Here is a 17,728-nt window from a genome sequence, read left to right as displayed (position 1 = left end):
TCTTATAAAACAACCGTAACTTAAAAAGGATGGTTTCTTACTAATTTTTTTTTTTGAAAATTTTTAGATTTTTTTTTTGTAATTTTTCACAATTTAAAAATTATTTTTTCATTTTTTAAAAAATATTTTGTAATGTTAAACTATTTAAAGATAGAAAAATTGGATTTTAATAATCCAAATTATTAAGCATTGGCCACAGTAATCCAAACTAACAATCTAACCGATCACAATCGCAATTTTCAATTTAGTGACTAATAGCAATATCAATCTAACAAATGATTAACTCAGTTATTTTTTTTCTATTTTAAGCTGTGTAAAATGACTGAAATACTCTTCTTACTGACACCTAAATAAGAAATTCAAATTACTCACATACCCTTTATATTTAAAAAGCAAAGTAACAATTAACCAAAATATTCCTCACAGTAGAGAGTCAACACCATCCTTACGAGGCTAGCATCATCTACGGCCACCGTGTCCGTCATTATCTCATACCACTACTAGTCTACTACGACCTGATTATGCTTACGCATTCCAGTTTTGCTTCTGCAACATGCACCAATTCGTCCGCCACCATCGTCTTTGTGCATCGCCACCATCGTCTTTGTGCATCACCACCATCGTGCTTGCGGATTTTTGAATCCCTTCATCTCGTTTTTCCAGCAACCCAATTCACATCTGATAGGTTGGGGGTGAAGATTTCAGATCTTGAAGGATGGCTAGCGATTTCTTTCTCTGGTTTCCGGCAAAGAACCGTCGCCAAAGTTGGTGGAGGGAGTAATGTCATCGGAGATCAGATGGTTGTACACTTGTATGTGCACACATGATTTATTCTTTTAATTTAATTTTTGAACCAGAATTGGGATTGCCATCAGCTAGATTGTTAGCTAGCATTATTAGTAATGCTTATTAGTTTGGATTATTAAAATCCAATTTTCCAATAAAAAATAGTGTAGGTTGGGTTGCTAATGAGTATGAAAAGTTTGGAGGTCTCCAAAGAAATGACCTCTACAAACTACAATGTGCTCAATCGCCTTGCAATCCTTTGTAAAAGAACGTTGCATCCTTTATGTGTACAAATTGGCACGTCTTCAACCCAAAGAAAGTCTCACAATACTTATTTTATAGGCTTATTTCAATAATACTAGTTGGGAGTCTGTGCGATTTGATGGTGTGCATGTAACCTGAAATTGGGCGCATAATTCATGCAAAGCTGTTTGTGTGTAACCGAAGATTGAACACGCGTAACCGGCACCATAATGCACGTTACCAGCATTATGATGTGTAACTAACACTATGCGTAGTTCACGCCGATTACTGGTGCATGGCGTTGGGTTGTGCACTTACTGATGTTCGGTTACGCCCGTTACATGGCGCTGCCACGTGCTTATCACCTCCCATACATGTAAACAATGTCATCCGCATGTCGGTGGCGTAACCATGAAGCAAAGCTAAAATATACAGCAATTTAAAAAAATCATTTTTAAACTAACATGTTATGACATGAATCCTGATCCAACTAGGCACCGTTCTAACCTGAAACATGTGTGACATTTGAGCCAAAACAAGGTACACCTCAGTACATATTTACCGATTAAGCAAATAAACGCCTTTTGCGTAACAAACGAACGATTAACCGAACGGGTCGGGTTATGACCCAGATATCTCATGGGGCCTTCTATAAGTGATATACGATCTATACAAGCTAAAATATTAGTAATATGGCCTTAGTTCTATAGCAAATAAGTTAAACGAAAACATGCTCGTTTAACTACCCGCTATAGATTTAAACGCGAAAGATAGTTACAAACCAAGCATTGTATCATCCGTTAAGCCGAAAAAGACTTACCAAACACTTATTTGAAATGTTTTAAGCGATCCGTGAAAATGCTTTTGATTTTTACAAACATATAGTATGTTTTTATAATTTTACACAAAACTAACCGAAAAACACTCGTTTTCGCGCTGTTTAACACACCCGATAAGTTTTTCGTGCCAAAAACCGAACCCGAACTAAATTTGGACCGGGATTTTCGTATTTGGGCTTGAGAAATCAGAATATTGGGCCAAAACAGCCCAAAGGGAGCCCATATGGCTTCCGATCGCAGCAGCCACCCCACCCCTTTTTTTTTTCTTTCACATGTAAACTAGATTTGAGATATTTTTACACATATTTTTACATACAACTTCTGGAACTCTTCTTCTCCAGCCAAAACCAGCAAGAAAACTAGGTAAAAACCTTATGATTAATCGATTTTTGATTCGTTTAAACTCGTTTAACAACATATAAACATGTCTTGATTGTTAAAATCATAGTTAACCATGTAAAACTCTCAAAAATCATTCAAAAACATACTTTGATGTTAAACCTAGTTTCAAGTCAGAATCATGATCTTTTTTGGCCATAAACACGGATTAAAGGGTTGAAACGGCGTTTTTATGGTTCAAAAGTTCGTTTTTGTGCACTAGCCGAAACCCTAAGTTAAAGGGATGTTCTATTGATGAAAATTGCTTGGTTTGTGATATAGGACTTTTATCTAGCCTACCTAGGAGCACAAGAACCTGAAAAGTTGATTAGAAAGGCGGAAACGAACCAAAACCGCTAAGGTAATGCCGAAACACTCGCTTATGGGCTGTTTAGGTTATGGTTGTGATGTACATATTTTTAGGCCTTGAAATTTTGCAGAGACATCAGGGACCATGTCAATGAGTCCCTGTTTAAATTTGGTAATTTTTAGACCATCCGAGAATATTTGGCGAATTTATTACCGAATTGGGACGTTTATTTGGGAAAAATAGCTAAAATACTTCAAAAATTATGAAATTTTTCTGGGAATTCATATTTGATGTATTTTGATCACATATGAATTTTGGGATCATTTTAAGAAGTCTAAAGGTGTTTTGTGTATATGCGTTCGTGTGAATTTTTATAGTCGAATTTGGGCCGAAAAGAATATCGCACGAGCTTTTTACATTCTGAAATTGATACAGGTTGTTTTGGGACATGATTTGAGTATTCAGGAATTTTTGTGGAATTTTTGGAAATTGTTTGGGGTAAACGGACGATTTTCAGGCGAAATATAGCTGATAAAATGAATTTTTATAAATTAATAAATTAGTAAATAATTCCAGAAATATTTTTATAAAAATCTACATATTTTAAATAATAAGTGGCTAAATTTTCATAATTTAATGATTAACGGTCAATTAATTATGCTAATTTTAAGATTAAACAAATTTAGTTTTCATAAAAACTGGGATGTTCGCGATTAACGAATCTGCGGGAATATCAAAACACCAAGAGTGATCAAAAATCATATTTTTGGACTAATTAAGTAAAAACGATATTTTCTATGAGAAACCTGGACAATCCGGGTGGATTGTGCGCGTTTCTTCTTAAATCAAACTGAATAAACGGAATCGGGCCCCGTGGCTAATCCAGGACCCCAGTATGTGATCCTTCTTTATAACTTAATCATCTTATTAACCAATACATTTACCCAAGCTTATTTTCCGATAAATGTTTTCTGAACGCGTAAACGAACAACTTGGCCCAGCCGGGAAAACGGGAATCTGAGCCAAGTTTAGTTTTAAGTATTAGACATTGAACAACACCACAACCTAAGCCTATTGCCACTTTCTGGGCGTTCCAGCTATACACAGATTAGTTATACAGCCCAGTTTAGTATTGAGATTATAATAATATTAAAATATTAATATTATTATAATATTGATGATAGAAAATACTGATAGCAGACCGAACAAACCACGAGCTGATACAGTACTGATTATCTACTAAACCGTGAGTTTCATGACCCCACTCTTTAAACAGTTTTACGAACTTTTGGGGTGAAAAGCATGTTTGATTACATATACATACCTGAAACATGTGTTGATGTGAATTATCTAAGTGCTAACACACGAAAGTCCCCACTAACACAGTGATTAACTTCTAGCCGGTGGCTTGTGAATAGTACTATTGGTTTGACAAACCCAAACGGAGCTGGCGTGTATTGCTGAGACTTTACCCCGTTTGCACATGACCATAATTATACAACACGCTATGTAGTGTTAGACATAGCTACTTGGGGCATATTGTGGGCTGAAAGGGGCCACAGTGGTTGATTGAGCGTGGGAAATGGATGCACGCAGCACATATAGTCAAGGCTTCACTGTAGCTTAGCATAATTACATCATATATGTAAGGCCCTGAACCCCGGGAACCCCATAGTTGGTAATCATTCAAACACTCGTAAAATTTAATAAACTTAAAAACCGTTTCTTCCATTAAAACAAACGTATCAGAGTATAAATTTTGCGGAAAACATGAAAAATGTAATAAGTTCCCAAAACTCGGGAATTTTGCCCAAGAACCAAAGTAAGTATAACTCTTATAAGTTTCCTTGAAATAAAATATTCATAAACAATTCTTCTTTCCAGTAATCACCGTCCCAGTAGCTCCGTGCACGTCCAAGCAATAAGGCATCCTCTTTCAAATCCTGAAACTTACACTAACATGCACACAAAGTCAGCTTGAGCTGAGTGAGTTCAAGTTTTAAGTAAAAGATATCAGTAGTAAAAATCATGATAGTCATACCAAAGGTTTTTAAAAGTAAAAAGGTACATCCATCTAATCATCATGATCGAACTTAAACATCCTCATACATACATATACAAGTGTATATGTAAACATCCATTCAATAACATCCCTATATACATAACAGTATAGATATATATAACATCCACGTATAACATCAGTGTCGAGCAAACGTACAACCCAAACACGTAACATCAGTGCATGCAAACACGAAGTAGGCATACACAACATCAGTAGTCGAAACGACTACAACATCGCCAAATAGAGGCCAAGAAATAATGTATATACACATATATATATATATTTAACATCCCAAGGCTTACCATATACTAGCAAGCCTATATAAAATCATTTTAAAATATTAAAATCAGTTCAGAGTAATCAACAGCGGAATAAATAACATCAAAATTCCCAAAAACCCGGAAAAGTACCCAAAACCAAATTTTAAATGCTTATAGTGATAAATTAAAAGAAACAGTTTGCATTATTAATTCTTCGACTAGATATGCCTTCAACCTCCCGAGTAGCATCCAGCACGTCCAAGCGGTAGCATCCACTTCTTAACCTGAAAGTCAATCTAACATGCACACAAAGTCAGCTTGAGCTGAGTGAGTTCAAGTTTTAAGTAAATAATATCAGTAGTAATAATTATGATAGTCATTCCAAAAGTTTTTAAAAGTAAAAGGGTGCATCCATCAAATCATCATTACCGAAAACTAAACATCCTCATACATATTTATACAAAATGTATATGTAAACATCCTTTCAAGTACATCCCTATATATAACAGTATATATATATATATATAACATCCACGTATAACATCAGGGTCGAGCAAACGTACAACCCAAATACGTAACATCAGTGCATGCAAACACAAAGTAGGCATACACAACATCAGTAGTCGAAACGACTACAACATCGCCAAATATAGGCCAAACAATAATGTGTGTATATATATATATATATATTTAACATCCTAAGGCCTACCATATGCTAGCAAGCCTATATAAATTCGTTTAAAAACATTTCAAGAGTTTAGATATCAAAACGGGATTATAAAACATTCCAAGAGTTTACATATAAAAACGAGATTATAAGACATTCCAAGAGTTTAAATATAAAAACGGGATTATAAAACATTCCAAGAGTTTAAATATAAAAACGAGATTATAAAACATTCCAAGAGTTTAAATATAAAACGGGATTATAAAACATTCTAAGAGTTTAAATATAAAAATGGGATTATAAAACATTCCCAAAGTTTAAATATAAAAACGGGACTATAAAACATTCAAAGAGTTTAAATATAAAAATGTGATTATAAAACAATCCCAGAGTTTAAATGTAAAAACGGGATTATAAAACATTCTAAGAGTTTAAATATAAAAATGGGGTTATAAAACATTCCTAGAGTTTAAATATAAAAACGGGACTATAAAACATTCCAAGAGTTTAAATATAATAACGGGATTATAAAACATTCCCAGAGTTTAAATATAAAAACGGGATTATAAAACATTCTAAGAGTTTAAATATAAAAATGGGGTTATAAAACATTCCCAGAGTTTAAATATAAAAACGGGACTATAAAACATTCCAAGAGTTTAAAATATAATACGGGGTACGAACAGTTAGGCCATCATCAACACTAAGTATTCGTACTTAGACATCTATATACATCCATATATTTATATCCCCATAAATACCGTCCAAATAATTACATCAGGGTCGAGCACATGTACAACCCAACACGTAACATCTCATCCAAGTAATAACATCAGGGTCGAGCACACGTACAACCCAAACACGTAACATCAGTGCCTGCAAACACAAAGTAGGCATACACAACATCAGTAGTCGAAACGACTACAACATCGCCAAATATAGGCCAAGCAATAATGTATATACATACATACATACATACATACATACATACATACATACATACATACATACATACATACATATATATATATATATATATATATATATATATATATAACATCCCAAGGCCTACCATATGCTAGCAAGCCTATATAAATTAGTTTAAACGTTTCATCAGGAAAAATCGTTTAATACTAGGAATTAATACTAGGCCTAATAGCAACCTCGAGCCTAGACCACAAGTAATTTTAAAACCCGAGTAATAAATTTGACCCGGCCGTGATTACCATGCACACACACATCAATAAGCCTACTCACATCATTCTTAGTCTCGAGGAACTAAATATCATCACACAACCATAGGCTATAAGGTAACACATACTCATACATACATACATATATACCTCCATACATTCATACATATATATATATATATATATATATATATATATCATCCCAAGACATTCCAAATAACAGGTAAGCTTATGGGCCATAAGGTAATATATATTAATCAGTCCAATACATGAATTAAGTAAATAGGTCTACTCGCATTCAATTACTACCAAGCCTATTAACATCATCGAGTCTAGACCATATTCAGGTATATAACCTTAAGGAATATAAGACCATAAACGAGTCTACAATATCCTAAGGCATAAAATATAGTTCAAAAATAGTTTCATAAATGCACAAATATGAAAGAGGCTATGTAATACCATCCAAATAGTTGTAACGAGTAAAATCGTGTAAAATTGTATTACAGTGTGCATGCTAGCCCAAAACTTGAAAAGAGTAAAAAGGGCATCATGAACTCACCTGAATCAACCGAACACCTACAATGAGCTAGGAAATCCCTAAGTGCACAATCACAAGCAAGGGCCTGTAAATTATACACAACGCGTTACTAAACTAGACTATAACAACACTCAAGCCTAATGGGCCGTTCAGGCCCAACACTCCGGCCGTTCAGGCTGCTGCCGATCGCAGGACATGGAGCTAGGGGTTTAGGTTTTAATTATAATATAAAATGTTACGTTCTGGCCCTTCCAAGTTGAAAATTGCGACACTTGAATAAAACTTAAGTAATCCCACTTATGGGTATGACAAGGAGGTCCCCGAAGTAAGCCGGTTCGAACCCGATAAATATACAAACTCTACAACGTGCATGCCGATAAACGAAAATGTCGGGTGCTACATACTAGTATAATACTTTAAGCCGTAAGAGGGGATGTTTTGGGAAAAAAAAGGATGGACAAACGGACTCTTAAAACGTATTACAAGGCTCTAAATTAGAAAGATGAAACCCCGGCTTTTTGACCAACATTTATAAACGATTGAGCCGATTAACGAAATTTACAGGCGTTACAATATACATACATACTTATTTCATGATTACAAGTGTTAACTTGTGAATACTCATAACTGTTTTCTTGAAACTCGTGAAACTCACCAACTCTAGTAGTTGACCCGTTTTAAACTGCTTTTCAGGTGTACCTAAATCGGAATGATTTGGTGATCTGTTATTTGCCCAAGGTGTGTGGTTGATGCTTTGTGAATAGAGGCAAAGGAATTAGTTGTAAGATCGTATAGTTAACGAACTAGTTTTGTTTGTATCGCCTAGACTGTAAAACGATGATAGAACAATGAATTGTAATATATTGTAAATTAGTTTGTGATGTTTCTTTATAAACAATGTGTTGATACCAGAGGTGTCTGTTACATTCCCGTTTTACGCTTCCGCATTGTGCTAGTCGGGGTGTGACACATGTTATGACCATACCGACCCGGGCCGCACCAAATTAACCCATTTTTTGTATCGACTCGTTCTAATCGTAGTCCGGTCTTACACATGACCCGAGCTTGACCGACTCGACTTGTTATTGGTTGATGGGCGGTTATAAATCATGTATTTATTTGTATTATTTTATTAATTTTATTAAGTTTTTCATTAGAATTATGGTACTTCATACATGCTTTTGATTTTCAGGTTCTTGTGCATTAAAGATACATTTTGGAAGCATGTAATTGAATAATTTGAAGTCCCGGAATGATGTGCGATAACGTATAATTAGTATAGGAGAATTTGGGTTAAAGTTGGTTTCAACATATCATTTGCTGAAATCAGAGTATCTTATGCTATGTAGAGAAGCAACACAGATCAGAAAGTTTTAAAGTATGATTTGCTGAATTAGAATATCATGTTGTAAAGTTAGAGTAGCATTTGTTAAGCCAAAGTACAATTTGCTGAAACTAGAGTACCATATGCTGGACCAAATTTAGCTACGGGAGTCGCAAATTAAAAACCCTATATAAGGATAAAGTTAGGGTTTGAGAAATCAACACATCTTTGGAGTACGGAGACTATTCTTGGAGAGAAATCCCACTATTATTTCGTCAAATCAACTTCAAATTCCATGAGGATTGAAGATTCCATCAAAAACATGAGTGGCTAATCTCTTCAAGTCATACTCGAGTGTAAGATTATGTAACCCAGGTTTATTGTTCTGCACTTTTGTCCTGATTAATCCTTTGTAACTAACTGAACGGTTGAATTAAGTTGTTAGTATTGTCTTGGATTTATATTTGTTAAGATTTCTTGCATCAGTAACACTGTGAAATGAAGATTGCTATTAAGACTGATTCGTACTAGGATTTTTTAATTGTTCTTAGTTTATAAAGTGTACTATTGTTTGCGATTCATAGAGTGAAGGTTTTCTTGCACCAATTACATATGATATACGATTGTTGGCACCTATTATTAGGAACGTATGTTGGCAAACCACAATTGTCAAGTGTGTTTAATTTCTTGCATCAGTAACACTGTGAAATGAAGATTGCTATTAAGTGATTTGTTTTCCATTCATTTTTACAACATGTTAAGTGATCTTTCATTTCAACCTACAATTATTACTAGTGTGATCAGCACTCAAACTATTACTTCATAATGAGCAACAAACTTCATAAATGGTTTAAATTGGTTACACATGAGACACTGACCACAAACTATTCATGGTTCGACACCCTACTTACCTTAACTATAGTTGAATAGGAACACTATTTTAATACTATTTTGACCGGCCCTTCGTCACCTATCGTTGGTCCTAACTGGTAATCGCGTAATACGTTATTTTTAAAAAAATTAAAGAAGTATACCAATATCATACTTAAATTAAAGAGGATAAAATGCTCGTTTTTATTGTGCAATGTTTTAGAAGAATATTAACGTGTGAAAAATTTATGGTCGCTAATAAGTGGTGAGGGTAGTTGATTTTGAATAAAAGGTAAATGTGTAACTCTTCAACAAATTAACAAATGTTGATTGAAGTTGAAGAACCAAAGTCTAACGAGATGACGGTGGTATAAAGACGAATTGCCTCTAAAATTTCATAATACATGCATTACATGTTGTACCTTTTGCATGGAATTTTAGACCTCTTAAAATTTAAGATGTCTCTAACTCATACATTATATATAGTATATATAGATATAGATAACAATTGTATGTGATTATATGTCACTCGTTAGACAAAACCATGGTTAAAATTGACTAGAGATCTCAAAAAGACGTACCATTTCAAATTTAAAAGAACAAACTCGATCTTCAATAAATTTCTATCATTTAAATCCTCTTTCTTGCGGTGATGGACCTAACGAATTCTTTTTTTTTTCAAGGGGTTGGAAGTTTAGGGGGATTGTTGTCTATCACTATGTATTAAACTTGAGTCGATTTGGGTCGGATCACATAATATAAAGAATTTTTTAAGTGGACGCTTCGCAGGCCTGGCCTAAAGGGAGGGCAATGAACCCAAGCCCATATTGTTAAAAAATATATTTGTATTTTATATATAATTTTGTTTTAAAACAAAAGTCTACCAATTTACTCATTGGTTGAATGAAAAGAGTGTTAGACTATGGAATCTAAGGTCATGGATTCAATTCCCTCAAGTGGTGTTTTTTTATATACAGAAAAAAAACTTTCATTTGTATCCTCTATGAGTCATTTCAGTAAATTGTTTATTATTATTATTATTATTATTATTATTATTATTATTATTTGTTTTGCTCTGTTTTGTGCTTTTGAAATGCAACCTTGTTTGGTGAAATTGTCAAATTATCTATCATATAATTGAGAACGTGATTTTAAAGACCGCTTTATACTCATCTCAGACACCAAAATTCAAAAGATTCTTAGAGACGACCCTGACACCCTATATTGAATTTTATTTTTTTACATTCATAAACCGCTTTCGTTGATTATTATTATTAACACGAGATAGGACTCCTTTTAAATGTGTACTTAAAAGGATTTGATAAGTAAACACTTTGAAAAAATTACAAATTTTGTCCTTTTGAATTACATAAATTATGGAATGGGTCCTTTTTCAAAATGAGTTTCACTCTTCGTCCTTTATTTGCATGTTTGCCATGGTTTTCGTCCTTTAAGCTATCACCCATTAACTCATCTCGTTAAGTAGCCTCATGTGCATAAAATGTGCTGGGTATAATGGTCTTTTCCCTTCCCCTTCTCTTTCTTCCTCCTGCCTTGTTATAACAACACCTCAATATTCAAGTTTCATCACAGATCTAAATTAGGGCTTCCATCACAGATCTGAATTAGGGTTTGAGAAGAATGATTGATGATGAAGCTTTGTAAGTGTGGCAAGCAAGCTATTTTAATAACATCATGGATGGAAAGGAATCTTGGCCGATGTTTTTATGGTTGTCCTGACAAGGTAATTTCAGGAAGATTTGTAGAACCATACCTTTTTCATATGCTTATGGTTTGTATTTCAGTCATCAAGATGTCCGTTTCTAGGTTGGTTTGACCCTCCGATGTGTGAAAGGGCGAGAACAATCATACCTGGTTTGTTGAGGTCCAAGAACGAGATGGAAGAATCCTTAAAACAAGCTGAAGCTAAAGCTAAGAGATTCAAGGAGTATCTGATACTAACATGGTTTGGTGTTTTTGCAATGCTGATTGCATTCAAGATGTATTAGCTTTGTTCAAATAAAATGTGTTAGCCTTATACTCATTTGTATGTCATGTTTTAACTTTAGGCTGGTAGTTCAACTTTTGTTCACTAAAAATGTATTAACCATGTTATTCAAATGTTGGTCAATGTAATTTTTAAACCTAATTATCTATGACAATTATCATCTATTTACCAATTGACATATCATATATCTTAACAATTATCAATTTGACATATCATATCTCTTAACAATGAGTTTAGACCAAGACCAAGACATGTCATGTCTCTTATCATTTGACATGTTTAACAATTGACTTGTTATATCTCTTATCAATTATCATTTATGTCCAAGAGTTTAGACCAAGACAAAAGATGTACTGAACTAAGACATGTCATGCTTACCATTTGACAAAACATGACCATGAAACAAAACATGTACTGAACTAAGACATGTTATGTCTCTTACCTTTTGACATGTTTACCAATTTACATATCATATCTCTTATCAATTATCACCTATGTCCAAGAGTTTAGACTAAGACAAAGATACAAGACAAAGACATATACACAAATATACAAGTCAGACAAATTATAACAAAGATACAAGCACAAGGCAAAGACATATACACAAATATAAAACTAAATACCATATTGCATTTTCATTAAAATAAAGTAGCTCCTTGTCTTAGCATTACAAATACACTAAATATCCATGACACAAACACTAGTTCAGTCTTAAATATCCAAAGCATCCAAACAGAAGTTCAAGGCATGACACAAACACAAAACATAGTCTTTAAACAGCAAATATAGCATAGTTAAACATAGAAAACATGTTGGGCATGTTTTTTTGGTTGGTTTCTTGGTGGATTTCTTGGTTGTTGTTGGGCAATGACTTAATGTTGGGCAATGACTTGTGGTTTAGCTTGTATTTTGGGCTTAGTTGGGCATTTATATGTAAACCGAAATCAATAGATTTCGGTGGGCTTTACTTTGCTTTGGGCCTAGGTTGGTAGTCTATATATATCATGTATGTTTACATTTGTATGTCATGTTTTAACTTTAGGCTGGTAGTTCAACTTTTGTTCACTAAAAATGTATTAACCATGTTATTCAAATGTTGGTCAATGTAATTTTTAAACCTAATTATCTATGACAATTATCATCTATTTACCAATTGACATATCATATATCTTAACAATTATCAATTTGACATATCATATCTCTTAACAATGAGTTTAGACCAAGACCAAGACATGTCATGTCTCTTATCATTTGACATGTTTAACAATTGACTTGTTATATCTCTTATCAATTATCATTTATGTCCAAGAGTTTAGACCAAGACAAAAGATGTACTGAACTAAGACATGTCATGCTTACCATTTGACAAAACATGACCATGAAACAAAACATGTACTGAACTAAGACATGTTATGTCTCTTACCTTTTGACATGTTTACCAATTTACATATCATATCTCTTATCAATTATCACCTATGTCCAAGAGTTTAGACTAAGACAAAGATACAAGACAAAGACATATACACAAATATACAAGTCAGACAAATTATAACAAAGATACAAGCACAAGGCAAAGACATATACACAAATATAAAACTAAATACCATATTGCATTTTCATTAAAATAAAGTAGCTCCTTGTCTTAGCATTACAAATACACTAAATATCCATGACACAAACACTAGTTCAGTCTTAAATATCCAAAGCATCCAAACAGAAGTTCAAGGCATGACACAAACACAAAACATAGTCTTTAAACAGCAAATATAGCATAGTTAAACATAGAAAACATGTTGGGCATGTTTTTTTGGTTGGTTTCTTGGTGGATTTCTTGGTTGTTGTTGGGCAATGACTTAATGTTGGGCAATGACTTGTGGTTTAGCTTGTATTTTGGGCTTAGTTGGGCATTTATATGTAAACCGAAATCAATAGATTTCGGTGGGCTTTACTTTGCTTTGGGCCTAGGTTGGTAGTCTATATATATCATGTATGTTTACATTTGTGGGGTTGCTAGTTGGTCGTCAGTTGTGGTTGTTTCGTTCATTGTATTTTCAACCGTGTAACTCTTAAGGGCTTAAGCACCCGACGTATAATATACTTGTGTTTCGAAGCTTCTTTGTGTGTTTTGCTTGTGTTCTTGGTTTCTTTATTGAATTGGCTTAGTGATTAGTTTCCGCCTAATCATCGAGTATATTGATATCACATTGAAAGATCCGTCACGGGACTTACAATTGGTATCAGAGCCTATAGACCTATTATAGGCTCGGTCATTGGTGATATCAAGGATTCTGTTTTTGATCTAAGAAGGTTTCTGGATCTCGAAGAAGGGTGTTCTTCGTGTTCTTCGGGTGAAGAAGGCTGAATTCAGAATAGATTTTGGTATATCTTGCATTTAATTTGATTCCCATCTTTCTCGGGATTTAGTTAAATATTCAAGAATTACCATATCTTTGTCTATTCTTAGTTCTCAGGTTGAATTTGAAGTTTTCGGGAAGATTTCAAAATTCACGGTCTGCAGTCAAAGTTTTCAGGGGCATTCTCAAGTTCCCTGGCTAAATTTATTGTTCTCGGGTTCAATTCGTCGTTCTCGGGAAAGTTTCGACAGTTCTCAGTGGTTTTTTTGTTTTCGGGAAGTTTTTCGGTGTTATCTAGTGGATTTTGTAACACCCCGACCAAAGGCGGATTATACATCGGGGCGCCACATATTGTTTCATTACTCGTGACACTATTTGGTGTCAATATTTAATAAATACATTCATTCGCGCACGCGCAAAGTAGACATAAGATAGCATAAATCATCATAAATCAATATATTATAAATCATAATATTCGAACAGCAAAAACTTGTCTTGATACATTTTAATCTAGGTCCAAAATAAAGAAAACCTCCTATGTGTCCACAAGCTCCAAAACAGCTACTGCAAACCTGAACATGTGTTAAAATAAACGTCAAACACTTGCGTGTTGGTGAGAAATCAAGTTTAATACAATACATAGATAACAATAAATCTGCGCGCAACATGTGTATGTCTGGTTTTCAACAAGGGTGTAATCTGATCGGGACCAACTCTAAGATTCATAGACTGCCAGTGCTCACAATTGAGCTCACAAACAAGACAAACTGTGCATGTGCAAACAAAAGAGAAAATCATAAACGATAGTTCTCCCGTGTTCATCTAATGTTACCATGAGAACTGCGGAATAGACCGACAAGACGGTTAATGATCCACACATACAAATAAACAGCCAAGTCTACGTCCTCAACACATGGGATACTGCGCGACTAAAGTTCATAAACAAGTTTAAGACTCTAAGTTTGTATGAACACATGAACATCCCAAAACATTAAAAGCAAAAAGGGATTAGGTACGAGATTACTCACTTGATAAACGATGCGGTGTAAGATAAAGCAAGAACCAACTTTAAACAAGCACAAATTAACCTATAAATAAGATTATTGTTTTTAATGATCGGTTTTAAGTCTTGATATAAGTTAGCATAAGTAAATTATTATATATATATATATTACCGGAAAAGCAGGACAGAACAGGGAGGAAGACGGAGGCAGAGAGGGAGGCGGCAGAGAGAGCAAGGAGAACAGGAGAGAATAAGAGAGATTAAGTGTTTTGTGTGTGTAGTGTTAGGAAAATATTATTATTATTTATAGAGAAACCCTAGGGAACACAATCCCTAGAAAAGGGGAAAAAGATCTCAAAAAGTAAAAGATTCCAAAAGCAAAAGATATCGAAAGATATGGCAGCTGCAGGGGGCAAGATAAAGCTGACAGGGAACAGTAAAAAGCATGGGCGGTTCAGATAAAGGTACTGGTCAAGCATGGAAAAAGCAGATCTCCAAAGATAATGTCAGTCACTTTTTCTGCCAACCAATGGGGTTGGTGCGCATGCTGCGCCGAAAGTAACTTTTCAGACATAAAGCAGATTAGGTCAACAGCACAAAAGATAAGACAACACAAAAGCAAACGGCTAGATTAAACAGAAGAAAACTCAAAGGGTTTAGCGCGAGAAGGCTCGAGCGCACAGGCAGACACAGAAGGTCAAGAGAGCGCGAGCGCGAAGGCAGACAGAAACCAACCTTAGCGCGTCGCGGAAAGAACTACATTTCTTAGCGCGCCGCGGGAGGAACTAAAATTCCTAGCGCGCCGCGGGAAGAACTATAATTCTTCGCGCGTCGAGGGATGAACTACGATTCTTAGCGCGCTGCGGGAAGAGCTACAAATCCTTAGCGCGTCGCGGGAAGAACTACCGTTCTTAGCGCGCTGCGAGAAGAATTACAATTCTTAGCGCGCTGCGAGAAGAGTTCGTCTCGCGTATCGCTGTAACAGGTGGTCTTCACGCAGGATTCCTTGTAAGGGGTCTGGGGCGTGGAGCTGCGCAGACAACCTTAGGCGGGAAGGAACAAAGGACAAGCAAAGAGTTAGAAGAAAAAGAGGGAAACAAGGCGGAAAGAAAGAGAGAGAAAGAGGCGGGAAGGAAAATATATTATTATTAAAAGTAAAATATAAGTATAAATCATAAAAGAAAGAGATCGGGTCGGAGAAACGGGTACCTGGGTCGGGTCGGATCGGGGCAGATGTCACAGTCTCCCCTACTTTAAGAAATTTCGTCCCGAAATTTATCTCGAAGTAGGTTGCGCAGAGAACAGGTGCGGGTACTTGATCTTCATTTGATCTTCCTTTTCCCATGTAAACTCGGCTCCGCGCTTGGACTCCCAGCGAACCTTCACGATAGGGATACGACTGCGCTTGGTTTGCTTTACCTCGCGATCCATAATCTCAACAGGCCTCTCAACGAAATGCATAGTTTCATCAACTTGAACTTCATCAAGTGGAATGTGAAGGTTCTCGTCAGCTAAACACTTCTTGAGATTGGATACATGGAACGTTGGATGCACATTACTGAGCGCGGGCGGCAGGTCTAGTCTGTAGGCAACTTTTCCTACACGCGCGAGAATCTTGAATGGACCAACATAACGAGGAGCAAGCTTACCTTTCTTCCCAAAGCGGACAACACCCTTCCAGGGCGACACTTTGAGGAGAACAAGATCACCAACTTGAAATTCGAGAGGCTTTCGCCTGCGATCTGCGTAACTCTTCTGTCGGCTTCTGGCAGTCATCAGATGATCACGGATCTTGGCAATTTTATCGGTTGTCTCTTGAACAAGTTCGGGTCCTGTGATTTGAGTTTCACCCACTTCGCTCCAACAAATCGGGGAGCGGCACTTACGACCGTAAAGTGCTTCAAATGGGGCCATACCGATACTGGAATGATAGCTGTTATTATAAGAGAACTCAATCAAAGGCAGGTGTGAATCCCAATTACCTCCAAAATCAAGAACACAAGATCGGAGCATATCCTCAAGAGTTTGAATAGTTCGCTCAGACTGACCGTCAGTCTGAGGATGATATGCCGTACTCATGTCCAAGCGAGTTCCTAGCGCAGATTGGAGAGATTTCCAAAAGCGAGATATAAAACGGCCATCGCGATCGGATATGATGCTCAAAGGAGTACCATGGCGGCAGACAATTTCTTTGACATAAAGCTGCGCGAGTTGCTCAACACGGTAGTTTTCACGAATGGGCAGAAAGTGAGCAGACTTAGTCAAACGATCCACTATTACCCAAATGCTATCATGTTTGCTTGCTGTCAAAGGTAACTTGGTAATAAAGTCCATCGCTACACATTCCCACTTCCACGTAGGAATTTCTGGTTGTTCGAGCAAACCAGATGGGCGTTGGTGTTCAGCTTTTACTTTAGAACAAGTCAGACATTTAGCTACGAACACAGCAATATCCTTTTTCATACCGGGCCACCAATAAGTAATGCGCAAATCCTTGTACATCTTATCAGCGCCAGGATGAATAGAATATCGAGATTTGTGTGCTTCACTCAGGATATCAGCGCGAAGATTCTCATCAAAGGGAATCCAGATGCGATTGAGATAGCAGAGAATTCCACTCAGATTAGGGACAAAGTGCGCTTCCGCGCCACACGCTAACTCGGCGCGAAGATTACCATTACTGATGGATGCGCGCTGCGCGTCACGAATACGCGATTCAAGGTTGCTTTGGATCGGCGCGAAGTGAAGCCGCGTGCGCGGCAAGATACAGTTAAGCTGGCAGGGTTTTCGGCTGAGCGCATCGGCTACCACATTAGCCTTACCAGGATGATACCGGATCTCACAATCGTAATCGCTGATGAGTTCGTTCCATCGGCGTTGCCTCATGTTG

Source organism: Bidens hawaiensis, unplaced genomic scaffold (assembly GCF_021521415.1).
Source record: "Bidens hawaiensis isolate Kalapana, Puna unplaced genomic scaffold, B.hawaiensis_p1.1 tig00026027_1, whole genome shotgun sequence".
In the NCBI taxonomy this organism is placed as follows: domain Eukaryota; kingdom Viridiplantae; phylum Streptophyta; class Magnoliopsida; order Asterales; family Asteraceae; genus Bidens; species Bidens hawaiensis.
Note: the sequence above shows the minus strand (reverse complement) of the source record.